The sequence below is a fragment of the Paramormyrops kingsleyae genome, chromosome 2 (genome assembly GCF_048594095.1).
Source record: "Paramormyrops kingsleyae isolate MSU_618 chromosome 2, PKINGS_0.4, whole genome shotgun sequence".
Taxonomy (NCBI): Eukaryota; Metazoa; Chordata; class Actinopteri; order Osteoglossiformes; family Mormyridae; genus Paramormyrops; species Paramormyrops kingsleyae.
The window spans coordinates 37,425,874-37,440,595 of NC_132798.1; positions in this window are offsets into that span (position 1 = coordinate 37,425,874).

The following is a 14,722-nucleotide window of genomic DNA, read 5'->3' on the forward strand; positions in this document are numbered from 1 at the left end:
CTCTTATAGGGGAAGCGCAGGTTTCATGAAATGAACTCAGAATTTCAAGTTATAATGAAATCTTCATTTTGTGTTAGTTTGTCATGATTTCTTCACGAAATCACGTTTTCCTATAATGGTAGGTCGAACTCTTATAGGGGAAGCGCAGGTTTCATGAAATGAACTCAGAATTTCAAGTTATAATGAAATCTTCATTTTGTGTTAGTTTGTCATGATTTCTTCACGAAAACACGTTTTCCTATAATGGTAGGTCGAACTCTTATAGGGGAAGTGCAGGTTTCATGAAATGAACTCAGAATGTCAAGTTATAATGAAATCTTCATTTTGTGTTAGTTTGTCATGATTTCTTCACGAAAACACGTTTTCCTATAATGGTAGGTCGAACTCTTATAGGGGAAGTGCAGGTTTCATGAAATGAACTCAGAATGTCAAGTTATAATGAAATCTTCATTTTGTGTTAGTTTGTCATGATTTCTTCACGAAAACACATTTTCCTATAATGGTAGGTCGAACTCTTATTGGGGAAGTGCAGGTTTCATGAAATGAACTCAGAATTTCAAGTTATAATGAAATCTTCATTTTGTGATAGTTTGTCATGATTTCTTCCCGGAAACACGCTTTCCTATAATGGTAGGTCGAACTCTTATAGGGGAAGCGCAGGTTTCATGAAATGAACTCAGAATGTCAAGTTATAATGAAATCTTAATTTCTTGTTAGTTTGTCATGATTTCTTCACGAAAACACGTTTTCCTATAATGGTAGGTCGAACTCTTATAGGGGAAGCGCAGGTTTCATGAAATGAACTCAGAATTTCAAGTTATAATGAAATCTTCATTTTGTGTTAGTTTGTCATGATTTCTTCACGAAAACACGTTTTCCTATAATGGTAGGTCGAACTCTTATAGGGGAAGCGCAGGTTTCATGAAATGAACTCAGAATGTCAAGTTATAATGAAATCTTCATTTTGTGATAGTTTGTCATGATTACTTCACGAAAACACGTTTTCCTATAATGGTAGGTCGAACTCTTATAGGGGAAGCGCAGGTTTCATGAAATGAACTCAGAATGTCAAGTTATAATGAAATCTTCATTTTGTGATAGTTTGTCATGATTTCTTCCCGGAAACACGCTTTCCTATAATGGTAGGTCGAACTCTTATAGGGGAAGCGCAGGTTTCATGAAATGAACTCAGAATGTCAAGTTCTAATGAAATCTTCATTTCATGTTAGTTTGTCATGATTTCTTCACGAAAACACGTTTTCCTATAATGGTAGGTCGAACTCTTATAGGGGAAGCGCAGGTTTCATGAAATGAACTCAGAATGTCAAGTTATAATGAAATCTTCATTTTGGGATAGTTTGTCATGATTTCTTCACGAAAACACGTTTTCCTATAATGGTAGGTCGAACTCTTATAGGGGAAGCGCAGGTTTCATGAAATGAACTCAGAATGTCAAGTTATAATGAAATCTTCATTTTGTGTTAGTTTGTCATGATTTCTTCACGAAAACATGTTTTCCTATAATGGTAGGTCGAACTCTTATAGGGGAAGTGCAGGTTTCATGAAATGAACTCAGAATGTCAAGTTATAATGAAATCTTCTTTTTGTGTTAGTTTGTCATGATTTCTTCACGAAAAAACACGTTTTCCTATAATGGTAGGTCGAACTCTTATAGGGGAAGCGCAGGTTTCATGAAATGAACTCAGAATGTCAAGTTATAATGAATTCTTCATTTTGTGTTAGTTTGTCATGATTTCTTCACGAAAACATGTTTTCCTATAATGGTAGGTCGAACTCTTATAGGGGAAGTGCAGGTTTCATGAAATGAACTCAGAATGTCAAGTTATAATGAAATCTTCTTTTTGTGTTAGTTTGTCATGATTTCTTCACGAAAAAACACGTTTTCCTATAATGGTAGGTCGAACTCTTATTGGGGAAGCGCAGGTTTCATGAAATGAACTCAGAATGTCAAGTTATAATGAATTCTTCATTTTGTGTTAGTTTGTCATGATTTCTTCACGAAAACACGTTTTCCTATAATGGTAGGTCGAACTCTTATAGGGGAAGCGCAGGTTTCATGAAATGAACTCAGAATGTCAAGTTATAATGAAATCTTCATTTTGTGTTAGTTTGTCATGATTTCTTCACGAAAACACGTTTTCCTATAATGGTAGGTCGAACTCTTATAGGGGAAGCGCAGGTTTCATGAAATAAACTCAGAATATCAAGTTATAATGAAATCTTCATTTTGTGTTAGTTTGTCATGATTTCTTCACGAAAACACGTTTTCCTATAATGGTAGGTCGAACTCTTATAGGGGAAGCGCAGGTTTCATGAAATGAACTCAGAATTTCAAGTTATAATGAAATCTTCATTTTGTGTTAGTTTGTCATGATTTCTTCACGAAATCACGTTTTCCTATAATGGTAGGTCGAACTCTTATAGGGGAAGTGCAGGTTTCATGAAATGAACTCAGAATGTCAAGTTATAATGAAATCTTCATTTTGTGTTAGTTTGTCATGATTTCTTCACGAAAACACATTTTCCTATAATGGTAGGTCGAACTCTTATTGGGGAAGTGCAGGTTTCATGAAATGAACTCAGAATTTCAAGTTATAATGAAATCTTCATTTTGTGTTAGTTTGTCATGATTTCTTCACGAAAACACGTTTTCCTATAATGGTAGGTCGAACTCTTATAGGGGAAGCGCAGGTTTCATGAAATGAACTCAGAATGTCAAGTTATAATGAAATCTTCATTTTGTGATAGTTTGTCATGATTACTTCACGAAAACACGTTTTCCTATAATGGTAGGTCGAACTCTTATAGGGGAAGCGCAGGTTTCATGAAATGAACTCAGAATGTCAAGTTATAATGAAATCTTCATTTTGTGATAGTTTGTCATGATTTCTTCCCGGAAACACGCTTTCCTATAATGGTAGGTCGAACTCTTATAGGGGAAGCGCAGGTTTCATGAAATGAACTCAGAATGTCAAGTTATAATGAAATCTTAATTTCTTGTTAGTTTGTCATGATTTCTTCACGAAAACACGTTTTCCTATAATGGTAGGTCGAACTCTTATAGGGGAAGCGCAGGTTTCATGAAATGAACTCAGAATTTCAAGTTATAATGAAATCTTCATTTTGTGTTAGTTTGTCATGATTTCTTCACGAAAACACGTTTTCCTATAATGGTAGGTCGAACTCTTATAGGGGAAGCGCAGGTTTCATGAAATGAACTCAGAATGTCAAGTTATAATGAAATCTTCATTTTGTGTTAGTTTGTCATGATTTCTTCACGAAAACACGTTTTCCTATAATGGTAGGTCGAACTCTTATAGGGGAAGCGCAGGTTTCATGAAATGAACTCAGAATGTCAAGTTATAATGAAATCTTCATTTTGTGTTAGTTTGTCATGATTTCTTCACGAAAACACGTTTTACTGTAATGGTAGGTCGAACTCTTATAGGGGAAGCGCAGGTTTCATGAAATGAACTCAGAATTTCAAGTTATAATGAAATCTTCATTTTGTGTTAGTTTGTCATGATTTCTTCACGAAAACACGTTTTCCTATAATGGTAGGTCGAACTCTTATAGGGGAAGCGCAGGTTTCATGAAATGAACTCAGAATGTCAAGTTATAATGAAATCTTCATTTTGTGATAGTTTGTCATGATTACTTCACGAAAACACGTTTTCCTATAATGGTAGGTCGAACTCTTATAGGGGAAGCGCAGGTTTCATGAAATGAACTCAGAATGTCAAGTTATAATGAAATCTTCATTTTGTGATAGTTTGTCATGATTTCTTCCCGGAAACACGCTTTCCTATAATGGTAGGTCGAACTCTTATAGGGGAAGCGCAGGTTTCATGAAATGAACTCAGAATGTCAAGTTCTAATGAAATCTTCATTTCATGTTAGTTTGTCATGATTTCTTCACGAAAACACGTTTTCCTATAATGGTAGGTCGAACTCTTATAGGGGAAGCGCAGGTTTCATGAAATGAACTCAGAATGTCAAGTTATAATGAAATCTTCATTTTGGGATAGTTTGTCATGATTTCTTCACGAAAACACGTTTTCCTATAATGGTAGGTCGAACTCTTATAGGGGAAGCGCAGGTTTCATGAAATGAACTCAGAATGTCAAGTTATAATGAAATCTTCATTTTGTGTTAGTTTGTCATGATTTCTTCACGAAAACATGTTTTCCTATAATGGTAGGTCGAACTCTTATAGGGGAAGTGCAGGTTTCATGAAATGAACTCAGAATGTCAAGTTATAATGAAATCTTCTTTTTGTGTTAGTTTGTCATGATTTCTTCACGAAAAAACACGTTTTCCTATAATGGTAGGTCGAACTCTTATAGGGGAAGCGCAGGTTTCATGAAATGAACTCAGAATGTCAAGTTATTATGAATTCTTCATTTTGTGTTAGTTTGTCATGATTTCTTCACGAAAACATGTTTTCCTATAATGGTAGGTCGAACTCTTATAGGGGAAGTGCAGGTTTCATGAAATGAACTCAGAATGTCAAGTTATAATGAAATCTTCTTTTTGTGTTAGTTTGTCATGATTTCTTCACGAAAAAACACGTTTTCCTATAATGGTAGGTCGAACTCTTATTGGGGAAGCGCAGGTTTCATGAAATGAACTCAGAATGTCAAGTTATAATGAATTCTTCATTTTGTGTTAGTTTGTCATGATTTCTTCACGAAAACACGTTTTCCTATAATGGTAGGTCGAACTCTTATTGGGGAAGCGCAGGTTTCATGAAATGAACTCAGAATGTCAAGTTATAATGAAATCTTCATTTTGTGTTAGTTTGTCATGATTTCTTCACGAAAACACGTTTTCCTATAATGGTAGGTCGAACTCTTATAGGGGAAGCGCAGGTTTCATGAAATAAACTCAGAATTTCAAGTTATAATGAAATCTTCATTTTGTGTTAGTTTGTCATGATTTCTTCACGAAAACACGTTTTCCTATAATGGTAGGTCGAACTCTTATAGGGGAAGCGCAGGTTTCATGAAATGAACTCAGAATTTCAAGTTATAATGAAATCTTCATTTTGTGTTAGTTTGTCATGATTTCTTCACGAAAACACGTTTTCCTATAATGGTAGGTCGAACTCTTATAGGGGAAGCGCAGGTTTCATGAAATGAACTCAGAATGTCAAGTTATAATGAAATCTTCATTTTGTGATAGTTTGTCATGATTACTTCACGAAAACACGTTTTCCTATAATGGTAGGTCGAACTCTTATAGGGGAAGCGCAGGTTTCATGAAATGAACTCAGAATGTCAAGTTATAATGAAATCTTCATTTTGTGATAGTTTGTCATGATTTCTTCCCGGAAACACGCTTTCCTATAATGGTAGGTCGAACTCTTATAGGGGAAGCGCAGGTTTCATGAAATGAACTCAGAATGTCAAGTTATAATGAAATCTTCATTTCATGTTAGTTTGTCATGATTTCTTCACGAAAACACGTTTTCCTATAATGGTAGGTCGAACTCTTATAGGGGAAGCGCAGGTTTCATGAAATGAACTCAGAATGTCAAGTTATAATGAAATCTTCATTTTGTGATAGTTTGTCATGATTTCCTCACGAAAACACGTTTTCCTATAATGGTAGGTCGAACTCTTATAGGGGAAGCGCAGGTTTCATGAAATGAACTCAGAATGTCAAGTTATAATGAAATCTTCATTTTGTGTTAGTTTGTCATGATTTCTTCACGAAAACACGTTTTCCTATAATGGTAGGTCGAACTCTTATAGGGGAAGTGCAGGTTTCATGAAATGAACTCAGAATTTCAAGTTTTAATGAAATCTTCATTTTGTGTTAGTTTGTCATGATTTCTTCACGAAAACACGTTTTCCTATAATGGTAGGTCGAACTCTTATAGGGGAAGGGCAGGTTTCATGAAATGAACTCAGAATGTCAAGTTATAATGAAATCTTCATTTTGTGTTAGTTTGTCATGATATCTTCACGAAAACACGTTTTCCTATAATGGTAGGTCGAACTCTTATAGGGGAAGCGCAGGTTTCATGAAATGAACTCAGAATGTCAAGTTATAATGAAATCTTCATTTTGTGTTAGTTTGTCATGATTTCTTCACGAAAACACGTTTTACTGTAATGGTAGGTCGAACTCTTTTAGGGGAAGCGCAGGATTCATGAAATGAACTCAGAATTTCAAGTTATAATGAAATCTTCATTTTGTGTTAGTTTGTCATGATTTCTTCACGAAAACACGTTTTCCTATAATGGTAGGTCGAACTCTTATAGGGGAAGCGCAGGTTTCATGAAATGAACTCAGAATGTCAAGTTATAATGAAATCTTCATTTTGTGTTAGTTTGTCATGATTACTTCACGAAAACACGTTTTCCTATAATGGTAGGTCGAACTCTTATAGGGGAAGCGCAGGTTTCATGAAATAAACTCAGAATTTCAAGTTATAATGAAATCTTCATTTTGTGTTAGTTTGTCATGATTTCTTCACGAAAACACGTTTTCCTATAATGGTAGGTCGAACTCTTATAGGGGAAGCGCAGGTTTCATGAAATGAACTCAGAATTTCAAGTTATAATGAAATCTTCATTTTGTGTTAGTTTGTCATGATTTCTTCACGAAATCACGTTTTCCTATAATGGTAGGTCGAACTCTTATAGGGGAAGCGCAGGTTTCATGAAATGAACTCAGAATTTCAAGTTATAATGAAATCTTCATTTTGTGTTAGTTTGTCATGATTTCTTCACGAAAACACGTTTTCCTATAATGGTAGGTCGAACTCTTATAGGGGAAGTGCAGGTTTCATGAAATGAACTCAGAATGTCAAGTTATAATGAAATCTTCATTTTGTGTTAGTTTGTCATGATTTCTTCACGAAAACACGTTTTCCTATAATGGTAGGTCGAACTCTTATAGGGGAAGTGCAGGTTTCATGAAATGAACTCAGAATGTCAAGTTATAATGAAATCTTCATTTTGTGTTAGTTTGTCATGATTTCTTCACGAAAACACATTTTCCTATAATGGTAGGTCGAACTCTTATTGGGGAAGTGCAGGTTTCATGAAATGAACTCAGAATTTCAAGTTATAATGAAATCTTCATTTTGTGATAGTTTGTCATGATTTCTTCCCGGAAACACGCTTTCCTATAATGGTAGGTCGAACTCTTATAGGGGAAGCGCAGGTTTCATGAAATGAACTCAGAATGTCAAGTTATAATGAAATCTTAATTTCTTGTTAGTTTGTCATGATTTCTTCACGAAAACACGTTTTCCTATAATGGTAGGTCGAACTCTTATAGGGGAAGCGCAGGTTTCATGAAATGAACTCAGAATTTCAAGTTATAATGAAATCTTCATTTTGTGTTAGTTTGTCATGATTTCTTCACGAAAACACGTTTTCCTATAATGGTAGGTCGAACTCTTATAGGGGAAGCGCAGGTTTCATGAAATGAACTCAGAATGTCAAGTTATAATGAAATCTTCATTTTGTGATAGTTTGTCATGATTACTTCACGAAAACACGTTTTCCTATAATGGTAGGTCGAACTCTTATAGGGGAAGCGCAGGTTTCATGAAATGAACTCAGAATGTCAAGTTATAATGAAATCTTCATTTTGTGATAGTTTGTCATGATTTCTTCCCGGAAACACGCTTTCCTATAATGGTAGGTCGAACTCTTATAGGGGAAGCGCAGGTTTCATGAAATGAACTCAGAATGTCAAGTTCTAATGAAATCTTCATTTCATGTTAGTTTGTCATGATTTCTTCACGAAAACACGTTTTCCTATAATGGTAGGTCGAACTCTTATAGGGGAAGCGCAGGTTTCATGAAATGAACTCAGAATGTCAAGTTATAATGAAATCTTCATTTTGGGATAGTTTGTCATGATTTCTTCACGAAAACACGTTTTCCTATAATGGTAGGTCGAACTCTTATAGGGGAAGCGCAGGTTTCATGAAATGAACTCAGAATGTCAAGTTATAATGAAATCTTCATTTTGTGTTAGTTTGTCATGATTTCTTCACGAAAACATGTTTTCCTATAATGGTAGGTCGAACTCTTATAGGGGAAGTGCAGGTTTCATGAAATGAACTCAGAATGTCAAGTTATAATGAAATCTTCTTTTTGTGTTAGTTTGTCATGATTTCTTCACGAAAAAACACGTTTTCCTATAATGGTAGGTCGAACTCTTATAGGGGAAGCGCAGGTTTCATGAAATGAACTCAGAATGTCAAGTTATAATGAATTCTTCATTTTGTGTTAGTTTGTCATGATTTCTTCACGAAAACATGTTTTCCTATAATGGTAGGTCGAACTCTTATAGGGGAAGTGCAGGTTTCATGAAATGAACTCAGAATGTCAAGTTATAATGAAATCTTCTTTTTGTGTTAGTTTGTCATGATTTCTTCACGAAAAAACACGTTTTCCTATAATGGTAGGTCGAACTCTTATTGGGGAAGCGCAGGTTTCATGAAATGAACTCAGAATGTCAAGTTATAATGAATTCTTCATTTTGTGTTAGTTTGTCATGATTTCTTCACGAAAACACGTTTTCCTATAATGGTAGGTCGAACTCTTATAGGGGAAGCGCAGGTTTCATGAAATGAACTCAGAATGTCAAGTTATAATGAAATCTTCATTTTGTGTTAGTTTGTCATGATTTCTTCACGAAAACACGTTTTCCTATAATGGTAGGTCGAACTCTTATAGGGGAAGCGCAGGTTTCATGAAATAAACTCAGAATATCAAGTTATAATGAAATCTTCATTTTGTGTTAGTTTGTCATGATTTCTTCACGAAAACACGTTTTCCTATAATGGTAGGTCGAACTCTTATAGGGGAAGCGCAGGTTTCATGAAATGAACTCAGAATTTCAAGTTATAATGAAATCTTCATTTTGTGTTAGTTTGTCATGATTTCTTCACGAAATCACGTTTTCCTATAATGGTAGGTCGAACTCTTATAGGGGAAGTGCAGGTTTCATGAAATGAACTCAGAATGTCAAGTTATAATGAAATCTTCATTTTGTGTTAGTTTGTCATGATTTCTTCACGAAAACACATTTTCCTATAATGGTAGGTCGAACTCTTATTGGGGAAGTGCAGGTTTCATGAAATGAACTCAGAATTTCAAGTTATAATGAAATCTTCATTTTGTGTTAGTTTGTCATGATTTCTTCACGAAAACACGTTTTCCTATAATGGTAGGTCGAACTCTTATAGGGGAAGCGCAGGTTTCATGAAATGAACTCAGAATGTCAAGTTATAATGAAATCTTCATTTTGTGATAGTTTGTCATGATTACTTCACGAAAACACGTTTTCCTATAATGGTAGGTCGAACTCTTATAGGGGAAGCGCAGGTTTCATGAAATGAACTCAGAATGTCAAGTTATAATGAAATCTTCATTTTGTGATAGTTTGTCATGATTTCTTCCCGGAAACACGCTTTCCTATAATGGTAGGTCGAACTCTTATAGGGGAAGCGCAGGTTTCATGAAATGAACTCAGAATGTCAAGTTATAATGAAATCTTAATTTCTTGTTAGTTTGTCATGATTTCTTCACGAAAACACGTTTTCCTATAATGGTAGGTCGAACTCTTATAGGGGAAGCGCAGGTTTCATGAAATGAACTCAGAATTTCAAGTTATAATGAAATCTTCATTTTGTGTTAGTTTGTCATGATTTCTTCACGAAAACACGTTTTCCTATAATGGTAGGTCGAACTCTTATAGGGGAAGCGCAGGTTTCATGAAATGAACTCAGAATGTCAAGTTATAATGAAATCTTCATTTTGTGTTAGTTTGTCATGATTTCTTCACGAAAACACGTTTTCCTATAATGGTAGGTCGAACTCTTATAGGGGAAGCGCAGGTTTCATGAAATGAACTCAGAATGTCAAGTTATAATGAAATCTTCATTTTGTGTTAGTTTGTCATGATTTCTTCACGAAAACACGTTTTACTGTAATGGTAGGTCGAACTCTTATAGGGGAAGCGCAGGTTTCATGAAATGAACTCAGAATTTCAAGTTATAATGAAATCTTCATTTTGTGTTAGTTTGTCATGATTTCTTCACGAAAACACGTTTTCCTATAATGGTAGGTCGAACTCTTATAGGGGAAGCGCAGGTTTCATGAAATGAACTCAGAATGTCAAGTTATAATGAAATCTTCATTTTGTGATAGTTTGTCATGATTACTTCACGAAAACACGTTTTCCTATAATGGTAGGTCGAACTCTTATAGGGGAAGCGCAGGTTTCATGAAATGAACTCAGAATGTCAAGTTATAATGAAATCTTCATTTTGTGATAGTTTGTCATGATTTCTTCCCGGAAACACGCTTTCCTATAATGGTAGGTCGAACTCTTATAGGGGAAGCGCAGGTTTCATGAAATGAACTCAGAATGTCAAGTTCTAATGAAATCTTCATTTCATGTTAGTTTGTCATGATTTCTTCACGAAAACACGTTTTCCTATAATGGTAGGTCGAACTCTTATAGGGGAAGCGCAGGTTTCATGAAATGAACTCAGAATGTCAAGTTATAATGAAATCTTCATTTTGGGATAGTTTGTCATGATTTCTTCACGAAAACACGTTTTCCTATAATGGTAGGTCGAACTCTTATAGGGGAAGCGCAGGTTTCATGAAATGAACTCAGAATGTCAAGTTATAATGAAATCTTCATTTTGTGTTAGTTTGTCATGATTTCTTCACGAAAACATGTTTTCCTATAATGGTAGGTCGAACTCTTATAGGGGAAGTGCAGGTTTCATGAAATGAACTCAGAATGTCAAGTTATAATGAAATCTTCTTTTTGTGTTAGTTTGTCATGATTTCTTCACGAAAAAACACGTTTTCCTATAATGGTAGGTCGAACTCTTATAGGGGAAGCGCAGGTTTCATGAAATGAACTCAGAATGTCAAGTTATTATGAATTCTTCATTTTGTGTTAGTTTGTCATGATTTCTTCACGAAAACATGTTTTCCTATAATGGTAGGTCGAACTCTTATAGGGGAAGTGCAGGTTTCATGAAATGAACTCAGAATGTCAAGTTATAATGAAATCTTCTTTTTGTGTTAGTTTGTCATGATTTCTTCACGAAAAAACACGTTTTCCTATAATGGTAGGTCGAACTCTTATTGGGGAAGCGCAGGTTTCATGAAATGAACTCAGAATGTCAAGTTATAATGAATTCTTCATTTTGTGTTAGTTTGTCATGATTTCTTCACGAAAACACGTTTTCCTATAATGGTAGGTCGAACTCTTATTGGGGAAGCGCAGGTTTCATGAAATGAACTCAGAATGTCAAGTTATAATGAAATCTTCATTTTGTGTTAGTTTGTCATGATTTCTTCACGAAAACACGTTTTCCTATAATGGTAGGTCGAACTCTTATAGGGGAAGCGCAGGTTTCATGAAATAAACTCAGAATTTCAAGTTATAATGAAATCTTCATTTTGTGTTAGTTTGTCATGATTTCTTCACGAAAACACGTTTTCCTATAATGGTAGGTCGAACTCTTATAGGGGAAGCGCAGGTTTCATGAAATGAACTCAGAATTTCAAGTTATAATGAAATCTTCATTTTGTGTTAGTTTGTCATGATTTCTTCACGAAAACACGTTTTCCTATAATGGTAGGTCGAACTCTTATAGGGGAAGCGCAGGTTTCATGAAATGAACTCAGAATGTCAAGTTATAATGAAATCTTCATTTTGTGATAGTTTGTCATGATTACTTCACGAAAACACGTTTTCCTATAATGGTAGGTCGAACTCTTATAGGGGAAGCGCAGGTTTCATGAAATGAACTCAGAATGTCAAGTTATAATGAAATCTTCATTTTGTGATAGTTTGTCATGATTTCTTCCCGGAAACACGCTTTCCTATAATGGTAGGTCGAACTCTTATAGGGGAAGCGCAGGTTTCATGAAATGAACTCAGAATGTCAAGTTATAATGAAATCTTCATTTCATGTTAGTTTGTCATGATTTCTTCACGAAAACACGTTTTCCTATAATGGTAGGTCGAACTCTTATAGGGGAAGCGCAGGTTTCATGAAATGAACTCAGAATGTCAAGTTATAATGAAATCTTCATTTTGTGATAGTTTGTCATGATTTCCTCACGAAAACACGTTTTCCTATAATGGTAGGTCGAACTCTTATAGGGGAAGCGCAGGTTTCATGAAATGAACTCAGAATGTCAAGTTATAATGAAATCTTCATTTTGTGTTAGTTTGTCATGATTTCTTCACGAAAACACGTTTTCCTATAATGGTAGGTCGAACTCTTATAGGGGAAGTGCAGGTTTCATGAAATGAACTCAGAATTTCAAGTTTTAATGAAATCTTCATTTTGTGTTAGTTTGTCATGATTTCTTCACGAAAACACGTTTTCCTATAATGGTAGGTCGAACTCTTATAGGGGAAGGGCAGGTTTCATGAAATGAACTCAGAATGTCAAGTTATAATGAAATCTTCATTTTGTGTTAGTTTGTCATGATATCTTCACGAAAACACGTTTTCCTATAATGGTAGGTCGAACTCTTATAGGGGAAGCGCAGGTTTCATGAAATGAACTCAGAATGTCAAGTTATAATGAAATCTTCATTTTGTGTTAGTTTGTCATGATTTCTTCACGAAAACACGTTTTACTGTAATGGTAGGTCGAACTCTTTTAGGGGAAGCGCAGGATTCATGAAATGAACTCAGAATTTCAAGTTATAATGAAATCTTCATTTTGTGTTAGTTTGTCATGATTTCTTCACGAAAACACGTTTTCCTATAATGGTAGGTCGAACTCTTATAGGGGAAGCGCAGGTTTCATGAAATGAACTCAGAATGTCAAGTTATAATGAAATCTTCATTTTGTGTTAGTTTGTCATGATTTCTTCACGAAAACACGTTTTCCTATAATGGTAGGTCGAACTCTTATAGGGGAAGCGCAGGTTTCATGAAATGAACTCAGAATGTCAAGTTATAATGAAATCTTCATTTTGTGTTAGTTTGTCATGATTTCTTCACGAAAACACGTTTTACTGTAATGGTAGGTCGAACTCTTATAGGGGAAGCGCAGGTTTCATGAAATGAACTCAGAATTTCAAGTTATAATGAAATCTTCATTTTGTGTTAGTTTGTCATGATTTCTTCACGAAAACACGTTTTCCTATAATGGTAGGTCGAACTCTTATTGGGGAAGCGCAGGTTTCATGAAATGAACTCAGAATGTCAAGTTATAATGAAATCTTCATTTTGTGATAGTTTGTCATGATTTCTTCCCGGAAACACGCTTTCCTATAATGGTAGGTCGAACTCTTATAGGGGAAGCGCAGGTTTCATGAAATGAACTCAGAATGTCAAGTTATAATGAAATCTTCATTTTGTGATAGTTTGTCATGATTTCTTCCCGGAAACACGCTTTCCTATAATGGTAGGTCGAACTCTTATAGGGGAAGCGCAGGTTTCATGAAATGAACTCAGAATGTCAAGTTATAATGAAATCTTCATTTCATGTTAGTTTGTCATGATTTCTTCACGAAAACACGTTTTCCTATAATGGTAGGTCGAACTCTTATAGGGGAAGCGCAGGTTTCATGAAATGAACTCAGAATTTCAAGTTATAATGAAATCTTCATTTTGTGTTAGTTTGTCATGATTTCTTCACGAAAACACGTTTTCCTATAATGGTAGGTCGAACTCTTATAGGGGAAGCGCAGGTTTCATGAAATGAACTCAGAATGTCAAGTTATAATGAAATCTTCATTTTGTGATAGTTTGTCATGATTTCTTCCCGGAAACACGCTTTCTTATAATGGTAGGTCGAACTCTTATAGGGGAAGCGCAGGTTTCATGAAATGAACTCAGAATGTCAAGTTATAATGAAATCTTCATTTCATGTTAGTTTGTCATGATTTCTTCACGAAAACACGTTTTCCTATAATGGTAGGTCGAACTCTTATAGGGGAAGCGCAGGTTTCATGAAATGAACTCAGAATGTCAAGTTATAATGAAATCTTCATTTTGTGTTAGTTTGTCATGATTTCTTCACGAAAACACGTTTTCCTATAATGGTAGGTCGAACTCTTATAGGGGAAGTGCAGGTTTCATGAAATGAACTCAGAATGTCAAGTTATAATGAAATCTTCATTTTGTGTTAGTTTGTCATGATTTCTTCACGAAAACACGTTTTCCTATAATGGTAGGTCGAACTCTTATAGGGGAAGCGCAGGTTTCATGAAATGAACTCAGAATGTCAAGTTATAATGAAATCTTCATTTTGTGTTAGTTTGTCATGATTTCCTCACGAAAACACGTTTTCCTATAATGGTAGGTCGAACTCTTATAGGGGAAGCGCAGGTTTCATGAAATGAACTCAGAATGTCAAGTTATAATGAAATCTTCATTTTGTGATAGTTTGTCATGATTACTTCACGAAAACACGTTTTCCTATAATGGTAGGTCGAACTCTTATAGGGGAAGCGCAGGTTTCATGAAATTAACTCAGAATGTCAAGTTATAATGAAATCTTCATTTTGTGATAGTTTGTCATGATTTCTTCCCGGAAACACGCTTTCCTATAATGGTAGGTCGAACTCTTATAGGGGAAGCGCAGGTTTCATGAAATGAACTCAGAATGTCAAGTTATAATGAAATCTTCATTTCATGTTAGTTTGTCATGATTTCTTCACGAAAACACGTTTTCCTAT